Source organism: Stenella coeruleoalba, assembly GCF_951394435.1.
Source record: "Stenella coeruleoalba genome assembly, chromosome: 20".
NCBI lineage: Eukaryota > Metazoa > Chordata > Mammalia > Artiodactyla > Delphinidae > Stenella > Stenella coeruleoalba.
This window is the reverse complement of record NC_137166.1, coordinates 23,065,211-23,081,544: the sequence shown is the minus strand read 5'-3', so window position 1 is coordinate 23,081,544 and position 16,334 is coordinate 23,065,211. Positions and strand designations below refer to the sequence as shown.

The following is a 16,334-nucleotide window of genomic DNA, read 5'->3' as shown; positions in this document are numbered from 1 at the left end:
TGGGGCATATATCTTTTTGAATTATAGTTTTGTCTGGATATACGCCCAAGACTGGGATTGCTGGGTCATATGGCAACTCTATTTTTAGTTTTTTGAGTAACCTACACACTATTTTCCATAGTGGCTGTACCAATTTATTCAATACATTCCCACCAACAGTGTAGGAGGGTACCCTTTTCTCCACATCCCCTCTAGCATTTGTTACTTGTATTTGTTGCTCTTAATTACAAAATACAGCTTGGCTGTCAATGGGAAAAAAAGGCACAAATGCTGGTTAGGATTTGGGTCCAAAAACTTATAGCAAGAAGAAGAACTTATATTCAATGCATTATTTTCTGTGTAAACCTCTCCAGAGTATTTGAAAGTTGGCTTATCAAGAATAAGACTGAGGGCTTCCCTGGTGGCGCAGTGGTTGAGAGTCCGCCTACCGATGCAGGGAACATGGGTTCGTGTCCCGGTCCGGGAAGATCGCACATGTCACGGAGCAGCTGGGCCCGTGAGTCATAGCTGCTGAGCCTGTGTGTCCGGAGCCTGTGCTCCGCAACGGGAGAGGCCACAACAGTGAGAGGCCCGCGTACCGCAAAAAAAAAAAAAAAAAAAAAAAAAGACTGAGACATCCAGAAAACAACGTCCCCCAACCCATTGCAAATTTCAATCTGTCCACCTTGCTGTGAGCAGTTACAACTTTCACTAGACCCATAAACATAAACAGATAATACTTCAAAAAAATCGATTTAGTCTATTTATTGATCCTTTCTATAGGAGAGGCCTCTGGACTTTTCCATAAAAACATTTTACTGCCAAATTGCATTTTTAATTAGTTCCTTCTTGGCATACCTTAAAATGAATACCTTAGAGTGATGGAACTTTTAATGTCAATATACCGATAAATTAATTAATATCTCAGAGAAACTCCCTTTTTTATGCTGAAATTCATTTGCTGATGATTTAGGCTCAAAACATAAATGTTGTATTTATACAACAAATGTGTCTATAAACCAATTATATCTTTACGCCTCATTGATCAGCATGTGCAAAGCTGGGTACAGAGAATGTCTGCCACTAATCTGTATGTTGTAACTTTAAATCCTTCTCAAAAGACCCTTGTATAAACAAGAATGGCGCCTTTTCAGAACACATTTCAATTCAAATTTCAGTGCCCTTTAAAAATGTCTTATCCTTCCCCCACCCAGCTGCTTCTCCATACCTCTGCCTCCCCTCCAACCCAACCCAATTTTCATAATTGTTGGACTCATTAAAACACTCACTCTCAAGAATTTGATAACCTTGTTGTTCAAAATCAAATTAGAAAAGCCAGGGAAAATTCCACATTGAATCAATGACTCATCACCATATAAGGGTGTCAGGGCAACAGTGGAGATAATGAAGGGAATGATGGAGACAATGCAATAGGATCAAACGGTGTTTTGAGTATAGGTGTTGATACAGGACAGTCATAAATTAAAACCCATTTATGACTGAAAGGGGTATAAATATTTTTTGTTAGATTTGGAGAAAGGGGAATTTAACATGTGAGCCATTATTGTATGTGAGATAATGTGCCCAGCATTTTGTTTATATTATTTAAATAAATCCTGATAACTATCAAGTTCTTTATTAAATTATTATTTTTACCTTATTGACTAGAGAGCTTAGGTTCATAAAGGATGTGAAGTACTCATGGAATCAATGGGAAAGAAGGGATTGCAGGAAGGCTGAGAAACAGGGGGACTCTAGGCGTCTTCTGCCAGGCCCTGATGGACATTTCCTCAGGGTACCATCGTCAGGATAACTAGCCCCCTTCCCAAGTGATTTGAGTCTTTGGGTCACACTTGTAAAGATGGGAATTCTTAAGGAGATCATTTGATTGACTACCTGGAGCCACCTGCCACCATTTGGCCAGGTTAGGTTGGACTACTTTAATTGACAGCTTTAGATGGTAACAAGAGGGAAAGGAAAAACAAAAAAGAGAAATGGATGCTGGGCAAGTAAACATGATAGCCCAAATGAGATGCCCTCTGGACAGCTACTAATAATCTAAAATGAAACCCATTACAATTTTTGGATGGAGGGGCAAAATGCTCAGGTTTTTGCCTACTTTATGTTATCAAAACTACTTCTGTTTTCTCTGACCACAGAAAGGTTTTAATAGTTCTTTCACTCTATCATCATAAGACCAACATAACCTGCTGTGGTGCACAGGACCTAGGTTGCAGTTATTGCTCTTCACTATATTTTGTGCTAACACAAACCATTTAGGCAAAACTTTGGGCAAATCATTTAACCACTTCCAAACCCCCATTCCCTCAACCATAAAATAAGGTTAATAACAGCCCTTTTATTTAATAATAGTGATGGCGGGCAGAGGAGAGAATGCATGTAAAACACTTGGCACTGTGCCTAAATGTTTCACTGATACCTGTAAAACTCTTTGGCTAGCATGAAAGAAAGCGAGGCACTCAGTCTTGGGGGAAACCTTGGCTCAATAAACTGATCCAAATTAAGCAATGGTTTGGGCTGAGATCAATATTTTAAGCAAGAAGTCAGAATATTTTATTTCTTTTGGCTCCTGCACCTATCAAATGAAACTCTTGTGAATTAGGATAAGACTATTAGCATTTATGCATACCATTTTGGCCAACACGCACGTCAAAATGTCAAACTCTGTGTTTAATTGTACACAGCCTGTTAAAGTAAAGTAGTGCCAAGTACCATTAATAGCCATCAAGGAAGAAAAGGTTGTTACAAACTAATATCCCCTGGGAAACATGCTGTAAAACAGAGTATCAGGCAGCCCTATAAATAATCTGTTAACTACATCTTCACCTAAGTCAGAGACAGGCCCAACCTTCTTGTAAATTACATCAAAGCAGCCCATCCCCCAAACGAGGTTACAGCAAAGCTATAAACTCTTCCCATGCACTAATATATTATTAGATATTAATTTGTCAAGTTTGGGGTGGAGTAATAATTTAAATACAAGTGAATAAAGCAGTCACCTCGTCTAATGAAAACAGAGAAGAAACATTCCTGAGAAAGTCTTATCCCTCTTTCTTTGTTCCCTGCTTTCAATCCAAAATCCGTCACTTGTACTGCGGCAGTTAGCAATGGTGATCTTGGTAACATACACATTCTTCCTGGAAGAAATGGGCTTATCCTCAGAAACATCACCGATCAGTGTTTGGGGAACTGAATTTTGTCATCAAAGACAGATCTAAATCCATATGACACTGAAATCTTCAACTTTTTGGAAAGGTTCCTTGTTTTTCTATCTGGGCCGAAAAATCAGTTTTCATGTTGAATAATATTGTGGAAAAGAGCAAACTCTGTTAAAAGGAAGACCTTGAAGCACACTGTTAAACTGCTTCCAATAATGATAGAAATAAGAAGCACTTTGAGACTTTTAAGTTTTCCTCCTCTCCTCCACCATTAAATCTCCAAAGTACCTAAAACTGTTAGATCTCTTGAACATTGTGCATGTGAATGGTGGTCGAGGTTTGGAGAGGGAGAAACTCCTTTTTTCTCTGCGGAGTAATTATGTCAGTGGGGAAGTTTAGAAATGCAAATGAGCCTCTCTCCGGCTTCTATATGGCGGTTTCTCCACGCAGTGTTTTTACTTATAACCCTGGCAACAAGTTCTGACATTTCCAAAGACAAGAATGTTATTCTTGATTTGTTTCAGGTGCGGTGAAATATGTTTGTTTGGTTGGTTGGTTGGTTGGTTGAAAAACTGCCACTTCAGCTTCAGTTTCTTTGTAATATCAACCGAATGGAGAAATGTCCTATCAGGAAATACTATTCATGGTCATTTTTGCTTAATAATAACAACAAGAACAACAAAAGGCACAAAACCCAGGTCCATCTATCGAAGAAACCCCTGACTAAACACAGTCTTTAAATACATTCCACGTAAAAAAATGCATTTGCTTATTTTAAAAATGCAAGGAATTTTGACTTTTTCCAGTAGGCTAGCAAACAGTGTTATTTTCTACATGTACACTTATATATATAATAAGTAATTACAAGTGGTTTTAGGAACAATTACTAAACTCAATCTAAAAATCCAGTATAAAATATTATTTCTTCACATTATATTGTCCTATCTTGATATTGTGAAAATTTGTCCAAAGTGCTTACTGATATACTTTAATCCATTTTAATTCAGTATTGTCTAGTGTAATTCTTTATTTTCTTTTTTTAGTTAATAACGTTTCTCTCTAAAATGTCCATGATACACGTAAACATTAAGTTTACTTTTTGCTCTAAATGGTACCTGAAACGACCCCTCTCAAAAATGACTGCAATATCTTTCCAGAACCCTTGACAGTAAAATAAAACATAACATTATGGCACCATCTAGTGACCTAATATTTCTCTTTTTCTTCTGTTGTTATTCCACTTAAAAGTGCATATTGCTATTGATTATATAAAGCTGTGTATACTCTAAGCAAACGTACAGCTGGAAATAGTTTCTTTATGCTATTATACATGAATAAAAGAAACTGATCTTGACAAACTGAAATTTCAAAAATAATTTTCCGGAACAGAAAATGTTTTACACACGAGTTAATAATTTTGGACCTAGCCTAGTTCTGCAAACAGATAATAAAATTTCTATACACTCATATTTGGAACTGAACAAGACAAATCGAATTCTAGAAAATGTTTTCATGAACAAATGAAACTTTTTTGTACAACAAAAATGAAAAAACTGGTATTATTTTTCTTATACAAGCAACCATAAGTATTTATATGACAGCAATATAAGTCCAAAAACACTAGTGAAGAAAAAGAAATACCTCTAAACCTACCAGAGATAACTGTTAACTTAGTTCAGAGCCATGCATACTCACAGCCAACAGATATGTACTGTTTGGCATTATGATATGCAAGTTGGTTTATATTTATTTCTTAAGTTCATAAATGTCTTATTATTTATTTTAACAATACCTTATTATTCTAGAGTTAGACTGCACTTTAAACAGGAAAGTTCTATATTTTTATGTGTTTGTGAAAATGTGAATTATCAAAGTATTCACCTATCTTTCTCTGTGGAGGGTGCTGTTTTATATTCGTGGTGGGATGTAGAATTCACAAAACGGAGCTTGCTAAAAAGATACTTAAAACTAGAACCTTTAGTCTATGAAAGAAAGTTGAGTGGCTTATACTGTAAGTAAACGGAATGTGCAGTAGTTGTCTCTGTAACATGGAATATATTCAAGAAAAAAATATCTTCACTGAGGATACTGAATTATATACCTCCTCCATCTCTGAAATCAGAATTTGACTGTAACAGTGAAGTAATATCTATCATGAACAATTAATTTGTTTAAAATAAAACAATGCAAAATAAAAATAAAATTGTAGGGGTTTCCCTGGTGGCGCAGTGGTTGAGAGTCTAAGATCCCACATGCCACGGAGCGGCTGGGCCCGTGAGCCATGGCCGCTGAGCCTGCGCGTCTGGAGCCTGTGCTCCGCAACAGGAGAGGCCACAACAGTGAGAGGCCCACGTAACTGCAAATAAATAAATAAATAAAATTTAAAAAAATAAAATAAAATTGTAGTTTTTTTAAAACTCAGAACTTCATAAAAATAGTTTAAAAAAAAGAAGCTGGGAATGATTAGTCCATGCTTTGTAAAAAGAAACTTGCATATTTTATTCTACTATTATTCATTGATATGAAGGAGTATAAAGACTCTTCAGTAGTTTCTGATAATTATCTCCAGTTCCTTTTTTCCTATGAAACTGGCAACACCCTTTCACCAGTGTGGAAAAGGGAATGGTTCTAAGAAATAAGGGAACTGATTCATCTTCTTGTTAAGTGCCTACTATGCATCTCACTATCTACAATGGTCTCGCTTCAAGATCTTTATTCTGAATCACAGAATGTGCTTACTCAAATGCAATCTTTAACTAATCTTTATCAACTGATTTCCATGGAAGACCTGCCGTATCTTCTACACTCTCTTTAAATCCCTGGTTGCTGAGTTTAATTATTCTGGCAGTGCTTTGGTGACTCCATTTCTCTAAAGTATATGATACACATGTAGGTGAACTCAAAGGTGATACCCTCCTCTATAAGCACAATGATGGTGGTGAACAGAAGCTTATTTCAAACCCTATTTGTATTAGCCCAAAACCTAGCAGGGCAAATTCCATTTAATTTCAAGGCTTGAGGATAACTGTCTTCTGCTTGAAGCTCTGTCCTTTGGGTTCACTAGGGAGAAGGTCCCACCTTTGGAGCCCACTGGAGTGGCAGCAGCACCCTCCTTGGCCCTGGGCAGCAGCCCCATTCCCACAGCACTTGGCGGCCCTGTCTCTGAGGCCCTGGGCAGCACCAGCTTGACCACTGAAACTGAACATGGGGCACTGCCCTCTGAAACCGAAGAGAAAATAGCCTTGTTCCCCAGGCCCATAGTGGGGGTGACAGCTCTGCTGATTTCTGAATCATCTTGGTGGTCATTCTTCCCTTTCCTTGAAAGGTACTGCATGTTCCCAGCTATACAGCTCTATTGTCCTCTTGTAGAATTCCAGAAGTCTGACAGCTTTCCTTCATTAAGTCCTGTCTCTATCCCCTTTGTCAGATTTGGCAGTGTTTCTGTTGGTATAACCCCATCTCTGTTCCTGGCTTCTGCTGAGATGGTTGATTGACCCACAAGTCCCACCTGTAATCTCTTTATGGCGAGATTGTCCAGTCAAACCCTTCGGGTTCTCTCCACAACACACCTGCTCTTTTTTGGCAACATGGATGGGCTGAGAATTTTCTAAATCTTCAAGTCCTGGCTCCTTCTTAACAATTTTTCAATTTATTTCTCTCCTCTCACATTTTACTACAAGCAGCAAGGAGAAACCAAATTGTACCTCCATCATTTTGCTTAGAAATCTTCTTATCTAAATATTCAAGTTAGTCACTTATAATTTCAAGCTTCCACAAACACTAGAACACAATTCAGCCAAGTTCTTTGCCACTTGATAACAAAGACTGCCTTTCCTCCAGTTTCCAATAACATGTTCCACTTTCTGCCTAAGATCTCACCTGACTCCCCTTAAGTGTCCATATTTCTATCAACAATCTCTTCAAGGCAATCTAAGCTTTTTCTAATGGGCACCTCAAAACTCCTTCAGTTTGTACCTATTACCCAGTTCCAAAGCCAATTCCACATTTTTAGGTATTTGTTACAGCAGCACCCCACTTCATGGTACTGGAATCTGTATTAGCTAGGGTTCTCTAGAAGAGTAGAACCAACTATACATACAGGTGTGTGTGTGTGTGTGTGTGTATACACACACACACACAAACATATATACACACTAAACATATATATATATATACACACACACAGTTGCCCCTTAATCAACATGGGTTTGAATTCCATGGGTCCACTTATACTCAGTTTCTTCAGTACATGTACTACAGTACTACACAACCCATGGTTGGTTGAATCCACAGATGTGAAACTGTGGATATGGAGGGCCTGTAAAGTTATATTCGGATTTTTGACTGTGCTGAGGGTCTGCACCTGTAACCCCCTGTTGTTCAAAGGTCAACTGCATTTTTTTTCCCAAGGAATTGGCTCCCATCATCATGGAGGCTTGGTAAATCCAGAATTGACAGAGCAGGCTGACAGGCTGGAGTCCCAGAGAACAGCTGCAGTTTGAGGCCAAAGGCAGTCAGCTGACAGAATTCCTTCTTGCTCAAAGGAGGTTGATCTTTGTTCTATGCAGGCCTTCAAATGATTAGATGAGGCCCATTCACATTATGGAGGGTAACTGGCTTTACTCAAAGTCTACTGATTTAAGTGATAATGTCATCTAAAAAACTCTTCATCAAAACATCCAGAATAATGCTTGACCAAAGGGCTCGGTACCATGGCCCGGCCAAGCTGACACAAAATAAACCTTTACACACTATTAATGATTTTCCCCACCAAGGAAGAAAGTTCTTACTAAATAGTTAATATTTTCACATTTGATCTTTATAACATAAAGGCAGAAGACTTCAATTTTAGAAACTAGATATATATTTTATGGTAGCAATTTATTTTGGTTTATTTATATATAGACATATATGATCTATGCAATATATACTGGTCATCCATGATTCAGTAAATTCCTCTGTGACAAAAAAGCATGACCCTTTAACTGAATACTTTAACAGTGCTTGCTAGGCGTTAGCATAATTCTATTTGCCATACACGCATTTTGCTCATTTAACCCTTACAACAACCAGATTTTTCAAGATTTTTCACTGCCCAGATGATTTCTAAATTTGGAATTAAAAAAGAAGAAAGACAGATTGCATACATATGGTATGAATATATCCTCCCCCTCCTATCTCTCATATAAATGAATATATATATATATATATATATATATATATATATATATATATATTCTCCCAGAACTATTGAGATGGCATCCCAGCAGAGCTGAGGACATGAAATCAGGGCAGACACAGAAGAGACTTTTTACCCACTTTGACCCTCTGAGGATTTTGGTCATCTGGGGTCAACTTTGTGCACTTCATAACACTTTACTACTTCACAGTACTGTTATGAAGATTGCATGATAACATATGCAAAGAGTTTAAAAGAGTAGCTGGCATCTAACAGCACTATATAACTGTTTGACATTAAGTTTGTTAAAAATATTAATTCATAAAAATTACCAATAGATAAATCACATAAATATACTAAGACATTTTCCTTCTCGCTCTAAGCCAGTTCAAGTAAGTTTTAAGTGAAAGAACAGGGGAGCTTTCCTTAGTAAAGTTTAATCAAAAAATATATATTTGGATGCGGAGGGCAGGGCAGTTCCAATGGGAATAATGAACAATTCTAAAGTTGAGTCACTTAGGACTTCTTAAGCTTGGAGTTATACTAATAACTCCATTTACTAAAGCTTAATTCAAACACTCAAGGCACCAATCCATTTTTCTAGGTAAGCAAAGTTATGTTATCTAATTAGGAATAACAATGACAGGAATATATTTTATACTAATATGTAAATCAATGGAGCCCGGTGTTGTGGTGCAATCTGTAACTCTGCTGAAGGAAATCCTGAATGTGGAAATCCTGAATCCTAAAAGTTTGTTGATGGTACATATGACAGATTGTATGATAACATATATGGTATAGAAGATCCAGACTTAAAAAAAAAAAGATTCACATATATACATGTGTAAATACATATAAATGTGTTCCCTATACCTCTGCTCCAAGAGATCAGGCACCAAATGTCCTTTTTGAAGCAGCATGCTACTTAACGTGACCACATTCTTCCTGGTTTATAAATCTGTCCTCCATTCAGTTTCTCAAATTTTCAGGGTCAATTTGTCATTATAGTCAGCCCCCTGTATCTTTGGTTCCACCTCCTCAGATTCAACCAACCGTGGATCATGTTTACAATCCATGACTGGTTGAACCTGCAGATGGTTGAACCCACAGATGCGAATCCATGGGTACACGTACCGAGTGTCAAGTAAGAGAATTGAGCATTCGCAGATTTTGGTTATCTGTGGGGAACGGGGTGGGGGAGGGTGCAGAGGGAGTCCTGGAACCAGTCACCAGCTATACCAAGGGACAACTGTTCTGTGCCTAAGTGGGTTCCATTGTCCTTTTTTCTATCCTTCTTGGACTCCCAAATGAGTCACAGGTAGTCTTAATGGGGCCACCAACAGTTGTGTAGTATCAGGAACATACTCTCTTCCTCTGTCCTGTTCCCACAGCCTCCTTCACACTTCAGAACAATATCAAAATAAGTATTTACTTGTCATTTCTTCCCAAGTAAATTTTGCACCAACCTCTCCAAATATCTAGCTATTCTTTGAACATCATGTCCTTTGCTGCCTCAGTAATTTCCCAGACGATGCTTGTTTTGTTTATAATACCTTTCCTATTTCTCCTCAAGATTAATACTTTCCTGTCCTTTAATGTTCACCTCATGTGTTATTTCCCCTGTGAATGTATTCTTATTCTATCCTCTCTCCTTTATACTTCTATAACTCTTTAGCACATATCTACTTTGAAGCATGTTATATTTTAATGCAAATAATCTTTATATATTAAATTAGTATTTTTTTTAAATTACAAGTGACTAAACTCTGACAGATACTGATGACATGTGCCTACTGAATATATAACTCCTCTTCCTCCCTACTAATAGGACCCAGATTTTGTGCAGTGTCAATTTGATGAGTGTGAACATATCTTTTGCCTTCACCTTTCCCTGCTTCTTCTTGCCTAGAATATGATCAAGGTACTTAAGAGGGAGGAACATGAGTATGAGCAGGAACCATCCTGTAACCATGAGGTTGAGAGGTCCATGCTAAGAGCGATGAATCAGAAAGAGAAGAGTGTGGGACACTGATCCAAATTGGCCCCTGTAGCACTATTCCTGAGCTACCTGTCCACACACTTCTTATTGCTTGAGAAAATATAAACAGAAACTTCACTTTTCTATTACTGTAGCCAAGCATGATCCTAGCTAATGCTCCTAACTCAAAATGATAAAAAAGGTAAAAAAGTAACTGTCAAAAATGACACAAATTCTCTACAGTCAACTAATTAAAATGTCTAATTAGATGCTCAAATTATATATATATATATATATATATATATATATTCACAGAAATACATTTCTCTCTATGTATCACCTCTGATTTTCTCTATGTCATAATGATTCACAGATGGACTTTCATTTTGGATTTGGCAAAATGGTCTCTGGAGGTTTCAGGTTTATATCTTATTAACTAAACACTCTACAGAAAGTGAACTCCATTTTCTTGATAATTTTAGCACAAATCTTTGGACTGACCAGATTTCATGTGTCCACCACCCAAACAAGCATTCTTATTAAGGAATGGAACATAAGGATTGCTGTACATATAAAAAGAGTTGTTTTTTTTTTCCTTAAGCAAAATCAGACTGTGATTACTATAAGAAGGATGATGCTGAAAGGCAAAATCAACAGATGTCCATTAGTTATGTTTATCTGAATTTCTGGAGAACATAAATTATTTCTTATTCCTCTATGAATCCTACACTTACACTGAGTTGTTAGAAAAAGATAATAATAATCTTACCAGTGTATGTGTATATGCATATATATATATATATATATATATTTTTTTTTTTTAACAAGAGAGGGAGATGGAGAGTGAGAGCTAGAGTAAGAGAGGAAGAGATAAAGAATTGATGTTTTTTAAAACTAGAAGGTTTCGTGACAACCCTCTTTAAGTTATCAGTCCAGATTTTTCTATCCCATATCCTATCTGTTACAACCTTGGGAAGAAATCTCACTAATTATTTTTCTATTTATTTTTCACTTTGTTTCTCACTGTTTTATTTTCTTGTGTTAGATAACGGGACTGAAGGCGGGAGAACTTCTGCTCAGTTACTCACACAAAGAGTCTGGATAATGCAATTATGATAACAAGAATAGATTTGAGAGTTTACTGACACACTGAATTTGATTATCTCTTTTATACACTTGATTCACCTGTTTTCTTTTCTCACAACTGAACCAGGAAGAAGCAGTCATCTCTAGATAGTGGTTATTACATTTTTGCCTAATATTTTTTGACTCAAGTAATTCACAATTCTGATAAGGTTGGGGGCTTCTGAGATGGTGCAATGATTGCTAGAAATGAACTCATTTAAAGAGTCCCTATCCTCATGTCACAAGCCATTAGTTCAATAAACTAATGTCAGATCTTGAAATTTTACCTAAACATCTAGAGCCCATTATTATAATCACACATCTAACCGTGTGGCCTTAGATGTTTATGGACAGAATGATGTGCATGACCTGGTTTCTACACAGCACCCAGCAGCTCCCTGCTTGCTACTAAAGAGATAATTTTAATGGTTTTATCTGGGTTGAGGTGGGAGTAACCCAAATTATATTTCTTTCAATATTTGCCCAAAAATCCAGAGGAAAAAAATGAATGTGAGTCCCTATTTAAATTTATAGAATGATAGATAAATCCAAGATGTTCCATAGCCTCAAGCCCAATGCCCAATACCATAAATGTAGACAAATGAAATATTTACCTTTAGACTATATACTATTAACATATAAACATCCTAAGATTTGAGATTTGAATATAAAGACACTTGTATTGAATTTTTCTTATAAAAATGGACATATCATATATGTAAATAAGATACTTGAGTCTGACAATAAGAACACATTGCTTCTACTTATAAACAGATACTTTCTCGAGAAGGTTAGGTAAATACTGAGTGCAAAGATCTGGGAAGTGATTGACGTCTTAAGTCACAGATGGGGATATGATTTTTTTGACTATATTTTACAGTTAGTTTTACAGTATAAAAAGCCATAGTAAATCCGTAAACATTAAGAATAAACAATATTTAAAATTAATAAAACATTTATGAAGTGCTTGCTCTGTGAAAGGCACTGCTCAAATGATTTACATGTAATAACTCATTTATTCAACTATTACATAGGTTCTTTTATCTACCCATTTTAGAAAGAGAGAAATCACCATAAAGTCTAAGATTATCAAATAATAACAGGCAAAAAGATGAATACCTACTATGAGTAAAGCACTACCAACCCCAGGTGTTATTTATTCAATAACCTATAATTTTTGAGTTCCTACCATATACCAGACAGGTTCTAAGCACAGGAATAAGGCATAACTCTTGTCCTTAAACAGTTCAGTCTAATGGGAGGTAGTTGCATGTGTAAGTAATTTCAATAACATCACATGTGTGATACAAGCGATAAAACAAAGAATTTTTGAAGCATATATGGAATCAATTAAATTCAGGGAGTCTTCATAGAGGAGGTAACATTAGAACTGATATGAAAGATGAAGGATGGGGGCTTCCCTGGTGGCGCAGTGGTTAAGAATCTGCCTGCCAATGCAGGGGACACGGGTTCAAGCCCTGGTCCAGGAAGATCGCACATGCCACGAAGCAACTAAGCCCATGAGCCACAACTACTGAGCCTGCGCTCTAGAGCCTACGTGCCAAAACTACTGAAGCCCACATGCCACAACTACTGAAGCTCGCGTGCCTAGAGCCCGTGCTCTGCAACGACAAGCCACTCCAATGAGAAGCCCGTGCACCTCAACAAAGAGTAGTCCCGGCTCAACGCAACTAAAGAAAGCCCACGTGCAGCAACAAAGACCCAATGCATCCAAAAACAAATAAATAAATTTGTTTTAAAAAAAGAAAGATGAATGGTGAAGAGAATTTAATCATATATAGAAGGAGGATATATTCATTCCACATCTGTGTTTCTGAACCTCAGTACTACTGATATTTTGGACAAATTATTCTTTGTTGAGGGGGCAGGAGGAGGGAAGCACTTTGGTGGACTGTATTGTATTAACAGCATCTCTGGCCTCTGCCCACTAGATGCCAAAAGTAACCACCTAGTCATGACAATAAACAATGTCTCCAGCTATCGGAAAATGTCCCTGGGGCAGGGGACCACAATTGTCCCAAATTAAGAGCCACTGTTCTCCAGAGAAACAACATATTCAAAATCAAAGTGCTTAAGAAACAGAGGTTCAGCATGGTCACAAGTTCTAATGGAGATGGGGAGGAAGGATGCCAAAGGGAGAGCTGTGGAGGCAAGTTAGGTCACACAGAGAAAAGCCAGATGGCTATACATAGCAAGTTAGACTTAATTTCATAGACAGCTGGGAGTCAAAGAAAAGTAGCATAATTACATTTGTTGTGCTAGGAACTAACTGGGACAGCTGTGAGGAGGAGAGTTCAAGATGGAAAAATGATACCCATTCCCTGTCTCCAAAATACACTCTTTGGAACTGGAAATTTTTATTATTTCTTGTTGTTTCCATAGGAAAAAGGAACAGTGTACTCCTATCAGTTCAGGTTAGATTGGTATTTATACATAAATATATCCAAAGCTTCATCTAATTCTTCAACTTCATGACTGTGTGAAATTTCATGTCTCTCTGTAAACATAAAAGTACCATCTAACACAGTAAACACTGCCTTATAAAATAAAATTATAGTTAAAAGTAAATATATGCACTTACTAATGTTACTTCTGAATTGCATTTTCTAAATTGTCTTCAAAATTCTCCAGAAGTCCTATATTCCCCTAGGTATTATTCTCAATGCTGCCTTTCTTTGACAATTTTCCAAATGTGAGATTTCTTTCTTCTTTCCTCTTCTGAAGATTACAAATGCCATGACCCCCAATGATCCCACACAGAGTATTTTTTGTGTATATCATGACAACTGTAACAATTCAGTCTGTCAAACTCACCCCAGTCAGGAAACCACCAGAGAGAATCCCAGGCATTTTGATATATGCTACATACCCATGGCTTATAACTTTAGAAGTATAATTCTGTTTGGTAAGAAACTTTGGAGCAAGTAAGAATACAATTAAAATTCCCTACCCAAAATATCTCTCATTTAACTTGAAAAAGAACTGGATGTATATGTGTATGTGTATGTATGTGTACATGTGTGTGCATGCAAATGCACATATATATTACTGTTTGGGAAACTGTATAGCAGTGTCTAGGGAATTTTTACACACTTCCATACTTAGATATTTCACCTGGTTCTTATCTATTTCCCCTTGTTGAATTACTCTCATAAATAAAATTCATTCCAACTTGTTTTCAAATATACTGAGGTCACTTAAGTGCTCAGTGGGTCAGACCATTCATTTTTAGACCATAATATTTTTATTAAACTTAGGAATAACCTCAGAACCAGATCACTCTATCTCAGAACTCCATGAGAACTCAGAGTTTATGGATCCAGTAAAGTTTAACATCTGTTTAAATGATCAATTTTAACAAATAATGGTAAGATTTTTAAAAACTCATCTAATCTTACCTTGTGCCTTTGTCACTGGACTCTGGACCCGAATTCATGAAAAGTCTGGTTGTTTTCCTTAATTTTATCTTCTTAGTTGATGCATATAATCTCAGCATTTTGGAATCTTGTTGTTTTAGCCATTGTATTCTCTATCCAAGCCTCATGTCATCTGTCAATTTGAAAAAGAAGAAACAAAACAAAAAAACAGAAAATGAAAAAATACTTTATATCTAAGGCCAGGGCTGAATAATAAGCCTACTACTAAGCTTCTCATAGAAGCAGTTAGACTTAAAAGAAGTCTTACCTATTTCTATTCTCAATGTTTTGCATAAAAAATACATCAAATATGTGTGTATTTAAAATAAAGGAATGGCAGTTTTCAGAAAAAAAGAAAATTGCACAAAAGATAAAACTGACAAACCTTTTCTTAGATTAAGAAAAAAGAGAAACCTAAAATAAATAAAATGAGAAATGAAAGAGGAGACATCACAACTGATACCACAGAATACGAAGGATTGTAAGAGATTACTATGAACAATCACACACCAATAAATTGGATAACCTAGAAGAAATGGATAAATTCCTAGGAACACACAACCTACTAAAACTGAATCAGAAGAAATAGATCAGAACATACCATTAACAAGGAAAGAGACTGAATCAATAATTTAAAAATTTCCAAAAAAGAAAAGACCAGAACAAGAAAGAATGCTTCATTGATGACTACTACCAAACATTTAAAGAAGAATTAATACCAATCCTTCTCAAACTCTCAACTGAGGATGAGGTAACACTTCTAAACTCATTTTATAGGCCCAGCATTACTCTGATACCAAAGTCAAATAAGGGCACTAAGAAAGAAAAAAAGAAAACTTCAAGTCAAGATCCCTAATGAACAAGATGCAAAAATTCTCAACAACATACTGGCAAACAGAATTCAACAACACATTAGGGCTTCCCTGGTGGCGCAGTGCTTGAGAGTTCACCTGCCGATGCAGGGGATGTGGGTTCGTGCCCCGGTCCGGGAGGATCCCACGTGCCACAGAGCGGCTGGGCCCGTGAGCCATGGCCGCTGAGCCTGCGCGTCCGGAGCCTGTGCTCCACAACGGGAGAGGCCGCAACAGTGAGAGGCCCGCATACCACACACAAAAAAACAAACAAACAAAAAACACATTAAAAGGATTATGCACCATGATTAAGTGGAATTTATCCCTGGAATGCAAGGATAGTACAAATTATGCAAACCAATAACTGTGATACCCTACTCTAATAAAATGAAGGATAAAATCATATTATCATCTCAATACATGCCAAAAAGGCATTTGACAAACTTCAACAACCATTCATGATTAAAAACGCTCAACAAATTACAGAAGGAATGTACCGCAACATAATAAAGGCCATATATAATATTATGTACTCAATAGTGAAAAACGGAAATATTTTCTTCTAAGATCAGAAAGAAAGCAAGAGTGTCTAATCTTGCCACCTCT

General features: G+C 36.8%; 1 protein-coding gene across 1 annotated transcript in view; it reads right to left on the bottom strand.

The window, feature by feature from the left end:
* CDH8 (cadherin 8) overlaps positions 1-16,334 on the bottom strand; it is a 1,195,405-nt gene that overhangs the window by 1,020,242 nt on the left and 158,829 nt on the right. Inside the window, exon 3 of the mRNA XM_079908493.1 lies at positions 14,860-15,010. The gene's annotated coding sequence lies outside the window, so the exon portion shown is untranslated. The remainder of the gene's footprint in view (positions 1-14,859; positions 15,011-16,334) is intronic.